Below are 11,020 nucleotides of genomic sequence, written 5' to 3' on the forward strand. Positions count from 1 at the left end.
CTTTAATCCCAGCAGTCAGGGAGGCAGAGGCAGGGGGATTATTGTGAGTTTCAGTCCAGCCTGGTCTACAAAGTGTGCCTAGGACAGCCAAAACTGCACAGAAAAACCTTGTCTCGAACCTTTTCCCTCAGAGAAAGAGAGAGAGAGAGAGAGAGAGAGAGAGAGAGAGAGAGAGAGAGAGAGAGGTGTCTTTGTGTGTTCTCCAATTCCTTCTCAGAAGAGCATCTACAGAGTAAAAGGCCTATATCTGAGGCCCGGATTTCCCCTCTTTTTTTCATGGTTCTAAAATCCATGTCGTCTTGAAGCACTTGAAGAAGAAATAGCCCAACAGTGCATTTGAAATGACTGTGGTTTGTCTCACACGTTAGGCTCCTCTGTGTGCAGACACATTTACTCTGGGAATCGGCTCTTGTCCTCTTTGGTGCAATGCAGGTAGTATTAGCCCTGTTTTAACATAAGGATGGAAAGCCAAGGACAGTTCAATGCCAGACTCCAGGACTTTTCAGTCATTCCTCACCTGGTCCTTGGCTGTGGCCGTCAAGAGGAGGTTTCTCAGGGACAGAAGTTCCTGGCAGTGAGTCTTCAAATCAATTTCCCGATCATTATTTTTGGAGTGAAGTGGGCCTCTGGAATTTTTGGAGGTTAAAAAGAAGAGCCCTGGAGTTCTGAAGCCCTGTCTCATCGGTGCTACAGCCTCATGCTGCCCCCCCGTGGAACAGTTGATATTTGCCAGATTCTTTGCTGAATTAGGCTTTTAATAAACAGACACAAACAAGAGTCACTACTCTAGCCTTTCTCAGGAGAATATGTTATTTTTCTACTTTGGTCAGATTACAGATTTTTAAAATGAAAACTGGATCATGAGGAAATCCCCCAGAAACCTTGTCTGTGTTCATTTCTTGTTACATTCCATGGCCATTCTACCCAACTGGTCCTCATGACTGATAAATTCACATGTTTGAAACAAAACAAAACAAAACACCATATTTTCAAAGTAGAATAGATGCTGATCATTCTTTCAAACTTATTTGTCTCAATCAATAATAATGATCTAATATGAGTATATCAATCTTTTTAATTACAAATGCCAGATTTCCCTGCAGTGAATGTAGGGAGAGAAATTGTGGTATAAATGATGTGCACTTATGGGCTTAGTAAGTTATTAAATTTGGAGAGTGTAGCAGAGGCTTTCCTTAATTTTATGTTTGTGCGACTTTGTGCTTGTTTGTTTGTTTGTTTTGAGACACCGTCTCACTTATTCCAGCTCTCCTCAGACTCACTGTGTAGGGGAGGCTGCTTTGAACACATGCTTCTCATGCTTTCACTTCCCAAGTAATGAAATTGCCCAAATAGTTAAGTATTAAAGTGGTTTTAGGCCTGGAGAGATGGCTCATCTGCTCAGAGTGCCTTTTGCTCTTGCACATCAGGTACCTTACAACCTCTCAGCTGCCTGTTCTGCCTTCTGTGGATATTCATACCCACTGTGCATGCTCACAGATAGGCAGGCACACACAGACACACACAGACACACACACACACACACACAGAGAGAGAGAGAGAGAGAGAGAGAGAGAGAGAGAGAAACATATATACACACAAGTAAAAACAAATATAGATCATTAAACTAAATAACAAAATAGTTTTGAGCCTGGTGTGAATGCCTGGAATTCTAGCACTTGGGAGGTGTGGGCAGGAAGATGAGGAGGTTCAGGTCAGCCTCCTTTACATAGGGAGTCTGAGTCGAGTGGGGGCTGCATCACATCTTGTCTCAACTGCACCCCCTCTTTAAAAAATCTACCAACCAATCCAACCCAAAGAAAGCGCTTTTTATTTCCTGCTCTACTAAGTAATGGCTGCTAAATCTCAAGCAGGATTTAATTTCTTTGCATCTCAGCTTCTTTCTCCCTAAAATGGGGAGAACAATGCAATTTGTGAGACTTATGGGACAATTTCTGTTGAAAAGAATGTTAGCAAAGGTGTAAATGGAAAACACACCGGTAGCCCAGCCGCCTTGCAGTCTGGGGTAGGAAAATCACAATCTTGAGACTGATCTGTCACCACCACCATCACCATCACCATCATTACCACAACCATCACCACCATCACCAACTAATGAATAGACAACAAAAAGAACACCAAAACCAACTACGGAAAAGCAATTCCAATCTTGTGGTGGCTGAAGGAGTGACCTATCAACTTTTAAAGGAGGAGGCCTTTCCTCATTTGCTCTGAGGCCCCCTAGCTCCCCCCTTCTCCTGAAAATGTCCTTCCCTTCCCACAGCACCTGGGAGGAGCAGAAACTTAAGAACTTATGTCTCATAGGAGAGCTGCTCCTCCACCTACCAAAACCTTCCCTGGTATGTAAAACCAGTTTGCTCTAAGAACAGATGCGAGGACCACACCACAGAGGTGCTTAAACTTTGAAGAATCACTCGACAAAGAAGTGGCAGCTGGTGCTGTGCAGTGAAAACCGGTGGTTGTAGAGAGGCTCGAAGAAGGCATGAAGAAACCCAGATCCAAGAAGCCTCCCTTTGTCAGTTAAAATAGGGAGAAAGGGCTGGGCAGATGGCTCGGCAGTTAAGAGCACTTGCTGCCCTTGCAGAGGACCAGGGTTCAATTCCCAGCATCCATATGGTAGCTTACAACCATCTATAATTCAGAGGATCCCATAGGCATGTGTGTTGTGCACATACATTGATGCAGGCAAATGCTCATACACATAAAAGACTGGACCAGAGGCCCAGAGCAGAAGATGAGGCGTTAAGCAGCCTTCTGTGTTACTTCCATGGCAGGCAAGCGGAGGAGAGAGGTTAGCAACCTGGAACTCCACTCGGTTTGTGTCACATACACATCCCTCTTCTAATGACGAACTTGGCAGCCTGTGATCTTTTTCTGCCTGTGCTATGTACAAACACACACACACAGACACCCTTTTTAAAACAGCATCTAGTAACCTGTTAGCAACTTAGGACCCTCAGCTAAATTGAGCTACAGGTGCATCCTATTGTGAAAGGTGGAACACATTTCTCTTTCCTTTAACCACCACGAAACTCAGAGAGATTCTGTTCAATCATGCTCCAGTTATGACCAGGCACTAATGTGTGTGCCTGTGTGCGTTTATGTAGAGGAATCTGACCTGAACTAGTTTTGTGTGCATAGGCAGTAAGGCAAACTTCGACCTCTAGGTGAACTTTTTGGGAGGGTCCCCTATTTGCTGTTTTCCATCTCTGCATAGTGAATGTGCATATGATTACAACCAGGAGGGTAGGAGGGGCCCATGGAGCAGGGCTTATGTAATCCAAGACTGTCAATCAAAATAGAGAACCACCCACACCCAAATCCTTAGACACCAAGTTCTCCCTTCTCAAAAGGAAGCCCTTTTGAGGAGAGTAATGGAGGCCTTTGGTATCCCCACTCTTGTGGCCTGCTGTCACTCTTGACAGCCTGTCGTTTTGATTTGCATCTTTGCTTCACTGCATTTCTTTCTGGCTTGTGCTGTTGCTTCCCCTTAAATATTTCCTGCCTGGTGTTGCCATCTGTGTGTACCCTTGGGTCCCTTCGGTGGGACCAAGAGCCTAGAAACACCTGGACCAGATCGCAGCCACCCAGCGATGCTGCCATGCACATGGCAGCTGCACGCTTTGTCTGATGAAAACAAGGAACTTGATACCTAAAAAAAATTGCACCCTTACTGACTTTTGAGTTTTGGAGGAAGAAACTAAAATTCACCCCCTTTACCAAGCTAGCTCTTAGTTTCTTTTATGTTTTTGCAGACTTCTGAAATATTTGTTATTTGCTTTCTTAAGCACAAGGAATGGCTTCCAGGGCTCACAGCATGTGGGATTTTTAAAGGCGGATATTAAAATCACTTTTCCCCCCTGTGTCTGATCTCACATGGCTCAAAATCATATTTTTTAAAACCAATTTAACTTGTGCCTGAAGTCTAAGAATAGGCACAAAGGGTGGTGTGGCTTTTGGCAGCCAGGCTCTGCCAGCCCTGTGGCAAGTGGAGGGGGTGGTTCTTGGATGGCAGGACCTCCTGGAAAGAGGCCAGGCTGCAGCTGGCTCAGTCGTAATGTTCTCAGCGGAGGTGTCAGTGTGAGGCTTCCACTGGTGTTTTCTCTGTCACTGTTTCTAAAAGGCCAAGGTCAGCTGAGGGTCAGCGCTGGCGCAGAACTGGCGTTAGAAGCCGTGTGGCATGGGCACACGGCGGCCTTTTCCCGGAAGCCGCGCCAGCACATCCTCTAGTGCAGTGGTACTTTTGTTGCGGTGATTTTGCCCCAGAGGGCAAGTCCAGCAGTATGAGGAGACATTTTTGACTCCCATGATGAGGAGAGGGTTCACTGTTGATTCCCATGTTGAGGGGAGGGTTCACTGTTGGCATGGGATGGGCAGGAGACTGGGTTGCTGCACACAGGACAGCCCCTCTCCACAGAGGATTAGTTGGTCAATAATGCCACTAGTGCCAAGATTTTGAAGCATGGTTTTGCACCTGAAGACAAGAAAGCTTAGTGTGCTAACTAGCGTTGTCCTAGGACCCAGCACTGCTTGAGAGGCCAATGAAAGGCACTGCCAGACTTGGGGGGTCAGAATCTTCACTTCTGTGAGGCCTTCCTATGTGTGTGTGTGTGAGAGAGAGAGAGACCCATTTTGAGCAGTAAAACTGGCATCTGTGACAGCTACAAAGAACAAGGCAGTGTGGCCTCAGGCTGACACACCAAAGAAGGTCCGGGCAGCTGCAGTACCATCTGAGACTCCACTTCCTTGCTGCTTTTTCTCCCTTTCCCTCCTCCACTTCCCATCCTCCTTCCTCCGTTATCTTTCTTCTTCCCTCTTCCGGGTACTCTGTTCATCAAAGCTGGGTCCATTCGCTTCATCTCATCCATAGACCACTTTCCTGAGACCTTTAATTTAGAGTCTATCCCTGTCGTTCTTTGTCCAGCAGACGTCTGGCATGCAGCTGTCGACTTCTGGACAAAGAATGGAAGGAGTCCTGTCTCAGGGATTGCTAGAACACCTCCAGGAGAGGCCCTTCTTACATGCCTTTGCTCAACATAGCTTCAGGTTTGAAGAGGCAATCTAAAACTCTGACAGCATATTACACTGACATGTAGTAATAGAATAATAATAGCATAACAGAGTAATTATAGAAGCTTACAGTTCCTAAAAGGCTATGGTTTTCTCAGCAACACTTAATGTCTTGGCCAACAATTAAAACATTCATTTTCATGAACTTTTAGCTTAGATAAACCTCAGAATCTGCAACATTTCACTTCTGTATACCTGTTATCCTGGGAACTTCCTTACATCTACATTTTGAACACATTTTGTCATTTATGTTAATTCTTTGCTCTTTTCCCTTTACAAAACCTGGACCCTTTCCAAAGCTGAAATGTACTGAATGTGGATCTAGGTCATCTCTGAAAGACAAGGAGATTGTTATAGGGCATTGAAAAGAACACTCTGGAAGCAAAAATCCAATAGGCATTTTATCAATTTGATCAAATCAACCTTATCCTTTTTGGAGATGACCTTTGAAATAAGACTTGTGTTTTCTGCTGCGGCAGCCATCTTGCAGTAACTCGCCAAGGTGACGAACACAAAGAGGGGTGCCGCTCGCTGCATATTCTCCATGCCTTTTAGGAAACACGAGTTGTTCCTTTGGCCACATACATGCGAATCTACAAAAAGGGTGATGTAGACATCAAGGGAATGGGCACGGTTCCAACAGGAATGCCCCGTAAGTGTTACCATGGCAAACCCGAAGAGTCTACAACATCACCCAGCATACCTTGGGCCTCACTGTGAACAGCAAGTGAAAGACAAGATCCTGGCCAAGAGAACCAACGCGCTCACTGAGCACATCAAGAGCTCTAAAAGCAGGGACAGCATCCCGAAATGCATGAAGGAGAACAACCAGAAGAAGAAGGAGGCCAAAGAGAAGGGCAGCTGCGTTCAGCTGAAGCACCAGCCTGGTCCCTGCAGAGAAGCGCACTGTTTGAGGACCGCTGGGAAGGGGCCCATTAAAAAAATAAAATAACCTAACATTGTGGTGATGGCCCTGTAGATTTTTCCGCCTGGCATTTCTTGGGACCTCAGTAGGGCTCTAACAATACCCTGCCAGTTTCCGCTGTGACCTCATCAATACGCTAAAGGAGAAAGGCTACCTGGACTGACAGGCCAGGGGGAGCATCACTCTCTTGTGCTCAGAGCCCTTCACCGTGAGCATGGAGATTTGTGCCAAGATTGAAATCAGTATTTGGCCGAATTCCTAAAGAAATTAAAAGGAGAGTGAAGAAGTCAGAAGAGTCAGAAGAAAGCTTTATTCAATTAGGCAATTGCATTTCAAGGTTCGTTTTTAAAATGAGCTAGATGAAACTGGTTTTATGTGATAGTTTCAAGGACAAGGCTTGCCTTCAAATGGAGGGTGCCTTCACCAGGTAATACGGACATCTTTAAAGTAATTATGAATGTGCGCTCAGCACCACGTGAAGTGAGTCTCCCTCACTAACAATGCCTGTGAAAATACAGATATAAAGGAATCACCGAAGACATGTATTCTTATTTTTCTAGGGATCCTTATTCCCCTTTATTTTCCTTCTTGCCTAAACTTAAAGGAGGGAAGGCAGTTTCTATCACAGTAAGGAAATCAGTTGTGTCTGCCTGACTCGGTGCGTCGCCAGTGTTCTGTCAGGATATCTTAGTCATAAAGGAATACAAAGTTGGAGTCCACCCTGTTGGAGGAAGACGGTAACAGAGGAGAGGATGCCAGCGACACAGTGTCTTCCCTTTAGGCTGAAACACTGCGACAGCCCACAGAGGGTATGGGAGCTGGGGAAAGATGGTGGCTTCAGCCCTATCCCCTCACCCCGCCCAACCCCCCATTTATTTTTCAGTGCAGGATGCTGAACGAAGTATTTCATGTAATCAGGTTGCTAATTACTCAAACTCTGTGGATGAGAGTTAGCACCATCAACAGCTACTACAAAACACATTTTGCAATAAGATACATAATAAGAGCATAAAAGTAATATAGGTCTCTTAACCTCTTCCTTCCTTCCTTCCTTTCTTCCTTCCTTCCTTCCTTCCTTCCTTCCTTTCTTTCTTGAGGTCAAAGCATTATTCTCTTGCTTAATTTAAAAAGATGTACAGAAAAAGTTAATATATCTGTGAAATTAGCAAAAATGCTTAAAAATATTAATATACAATGCAGGTGAGCATTGTTGAGAAAGACCATGATGGGAGCTTAATTTTTTTCTTATTTATTCTTTCAAAAGTTATGTGTGTATATTTTGGTGCACAGCATGGTGTTTTAAACATACATACACAAACATGTATACATGTATAAACATATGCTTACACAATAAACATGTATACATGTAAACACACTCATAAACACACATACATCCATATATACACATCATACACATATAAACTTGTGTACTAGCATGTACACACATAAATATATATACATGTACACACATACACACAAATATGTGTACGTGTATACACATAAACATGAATACACACTCATAGACAAGCACACATGTATTTATACACAGACACATAAATATATGCACACATACACACATGCACGCATGAACAAAGACATAAATACACACACTCACAGATAATACAAACATGTATGCACACAGTTATACATGTAAGGACACATACATGTATAAACATATACACATAAATATATATGCATGTATACACACACTCATACACATAGACATATATGCATGTATACACACCACAGTTATAATACATGCATACACACATGTAGACATGTATACACACAAGCGTACACACATAGCTCACATACATGTATACGTACGTGCATAAGCACACACTGTGGAGTGGCTGCACTGTTAGTGTAGGCATTGTCCTACCTGTTTTATTTGTGGTAAGAACATTTAAAGCCTATTTTCCTAGCGATTTTTAAGCGGTTAGTTGTCACTATTAACAGAGTTGGCGCCCTTATTCTTCGCTGAAGTGTTCCCTGTCTTGGCCTATGTTCTTGGTCAAGGACGAGAGGGGCTACTCCACCTTCTACAGTTCCCCAGCCAACCGGACAAAATTCTTGGAATCCGAGATTACACTGATTGTTAGAGCCACGTGCTTTCCTTTAGTTGGTATTATAGGTAAGTGGCTATTATAAGCTGTTCTGTAGACGGCATTCTACGCATAGTGATGGTCTGAGTAAATTAATGGCATAACGAATGCTAATAAATGCATAGCTCTCATTTGAAGTACTGGTTATGAATACATGCCTGAAAGTCCATTTTGTACTTTCCTATGTGGGAAGAAATTAAAATCTAAAACTGCAAAGTTTAACATGTAATAATACGCAACGTATACTTATTTTCTTAACCACACTCTTTTCAAGCATATTTTAGAGATAGCCAGGTGAAAATAAATTGATCCTGTTCGAGGATAGGTGAGAGAATACTGCTCTCTAGTGGAAAAACTTAGGTATTGCATATTGAACTTTTTTTTTTTTTTTCTTTGAAGACCGTAGCCTAGCGAGCACAGAGGACGTGGTTGCTTCCATTTTACCATCCGATAATGTTGTGTTGATATTTATTAAGTACTAAAATTTGAGTATCAACTGATAACAATTAAACTTTCTTCACAGCAAATTTGCTGTCATCAGAGCGCACAGACAGTGGAGGCAAGCCTCTTTACCAGCTGCACTTCAGACAAGGAGCAAGTAATGCAGAATTACAAAGAATTGCAGAAATCAAAAAACAAGAAAAGAAAACTGCTAATCAACTGCTAATGAATTGGATAGGCAGTTTTAAATACAAAACACCGATAGTCATTTTTTAAAAGGGTTCCATCTCCCTAGCCATCAGGGAAATGCAAAGTAAAACTATTGAGATACCCACTCACCCCAGTCAGAATGGCAACCGAGAAGTCCACAACAAATGCTGTAGAGGATGTGGACAGAGAGGAACCCTCACTCTGCTGGTGGGGGTGCAGATTAATGCTGCCATTGTGGAAATCAGTTTGGACGTTCATCAAAACACCAAAAATAGCTGGATGTAAGGGCACACACCTTTAATCCCTGCTCCTGAGAGGCAGAGGCAGAAGGATCTGTGTGAGTTTGAAGCTGTGTTGGTCTGGATGATGACCTCTACATAGTGAGACCCTGTCTCAGGCAAACAAACACATTAAAAATAGAACCACGGCACGACCCAGATATTTCACTCCTGGACATATACCCAGAGAACTCCACATCCTACCGTAGTGGTATTTGTACTCACATATTTGTTAAGCCTTTATTCACACCAGCAAGAAATGGAACCAGCCTAGATGTCCATCAACAGAGAACTGGATAATAAAAATCTGGTTTGTAAAAAGAATGTAATACTATGTGGCTCTAAAGAAAAATGAAACCACAAAGTCTGCAAGAAAACAAATGGACTTAGAATGTATACTATTAATCAAGGCCACACAATCTCAGAAAGGAAAAACCATGTGCACTCCCCCGGACATGACTATCAGCCTAGAACACCTGAATGTATGGATGTAAACAAATTACAGATAGGTATAGTTTGGCTCGTGGAAAGTAAAACAAGAAACGTAAATATTTAGGTGACGGAAAAGGGTAGAATGCCAGTCATTGAAATATGAACAATGAACAAGACACAAAGCTAGTATTTTTCTAGCTTTAACTGCTGTGGATTTTTTTTTCTTTCTTGAAACCGACAGTGAAATCGTAAAATCCAAGGCGAAGCCCCGCAGCTTCAGAACGTATATTCTTACACTATAGATGTTCAGTGAGATGTATAGACTTTGGGTCTGGCTAATCTCAACGTGTGGTGACTTTTATTTGCAAATTCTTTATGGTAAAATTTTAATATATTTTTATAAAAATCTTAAAAAATACAAATAATTATGTAAAATCTCTGAATAAGCAAAGTACAAGAAAATGGCCCATCATGTCCAGAAAAATAATGTCCAAATTTCATTAGCAATAAAAAAAAACCCGAATTAAGAAAAAAAAGTTACACTTGAAAAACATTTTCACATTAAAGTATTTATTTATGTGGTTATACAGTGTTCTGAAAATATCTCCTGACTCCCAAGAGACTGAGCTGTCCCCAGATGCACAGGAAAGCTTACGATAGTTCTTGAGCTCATTTAACCGACTGGGGAGGGAAGCTCAGTGGTTAAGAGGCTGCACTGAGGACGACCTGAGGTCAGTTCCCAGCATGCACATCAGGCAGCTCACAATGACTTGCAGCTCTAGCGCTCCTGAACTCCGTGGGGATCTGTACTCATGTGCTTATAGACACACACACACACACACACACACACACACACACACACACTAACAATAAAATAAAACAAAATTAAAAACAAGACTGTGTACTCAACACGCTGTCCTACTATGTACTCAGCCCGCTTACGTTTAACTTGCCTTTGGAAGAACATCACAGCCACCATTTTGGTGCCTCTGAGGTTATCGTTAGTGCATTAATTGATGAAATGTATCGTTGCTGTTGTTGTTGTGTGTATGTGTGCATGCAGGGGACAACCTTGTGGAGCTGCTTCTCTCCTTCCACCCTGGACTCAGCTCCTCAGGATTGCACGGAGAGAGCTTATCTGCTGAGATATCTCACTGGTCTTAATTTTCTTTCTTTCTTTTTTAATTTTAAAAAACTTTTTATTGATTCCTTGTGAGTTACACATCATGCTCCCTAGTCCCACTCATCTCCATGTCCCCTCATATCTGACCTCCGACCTTGCAACCCCCCCAAATAAAACACACACACAAACAACAACAATAAGATAAAGCATAAGAAACATCTCATCATGGAGGCTGTAGGGGGTCACTGTGTGTCCCATAGTGCACCCCGATTCTCATAGTTATCAGTCCTGTGTGAGCAGAAGGACTTTGATATTGTTGGTAAGGACAGAATGGCACAGAATTCTCGACTAGGGCTTGTTTTGCAGCATTCTTTCTAAGTTACAGGAGTTTTAAGGCCTATTCCCCGCCCCCTCTTTT

General features: G+C 42.8%; 1 pseudogene; it reads left to right on the forward strand.

Moving 5' to 3' along the window:
* Positions 1–460: 460 nt before the first annotated feature.
* Positions 461–6,040, forward strand: LOC110555063 (large ribosomal subunit protein eL21-like; annotated as a pseudogene).
* Positions 6,041–11,020: the final 4,980 nt, after the last annotated feature.

The sequence above is a fragment of the Meriones unguiculatus genome, chromosome 2 (assembly GCF_030254825.1).
Source record: "Meriones unguiculatus strain TT.TT164.6M chromosome 2, Bangor_MerUng_6.1, whole genome shotgun sequence".
NCBI lineage: Eukaryota > Metazoa > Chordata > Mammalia > Rodentia > Muridae > Meriones > Meriones unguiculatus.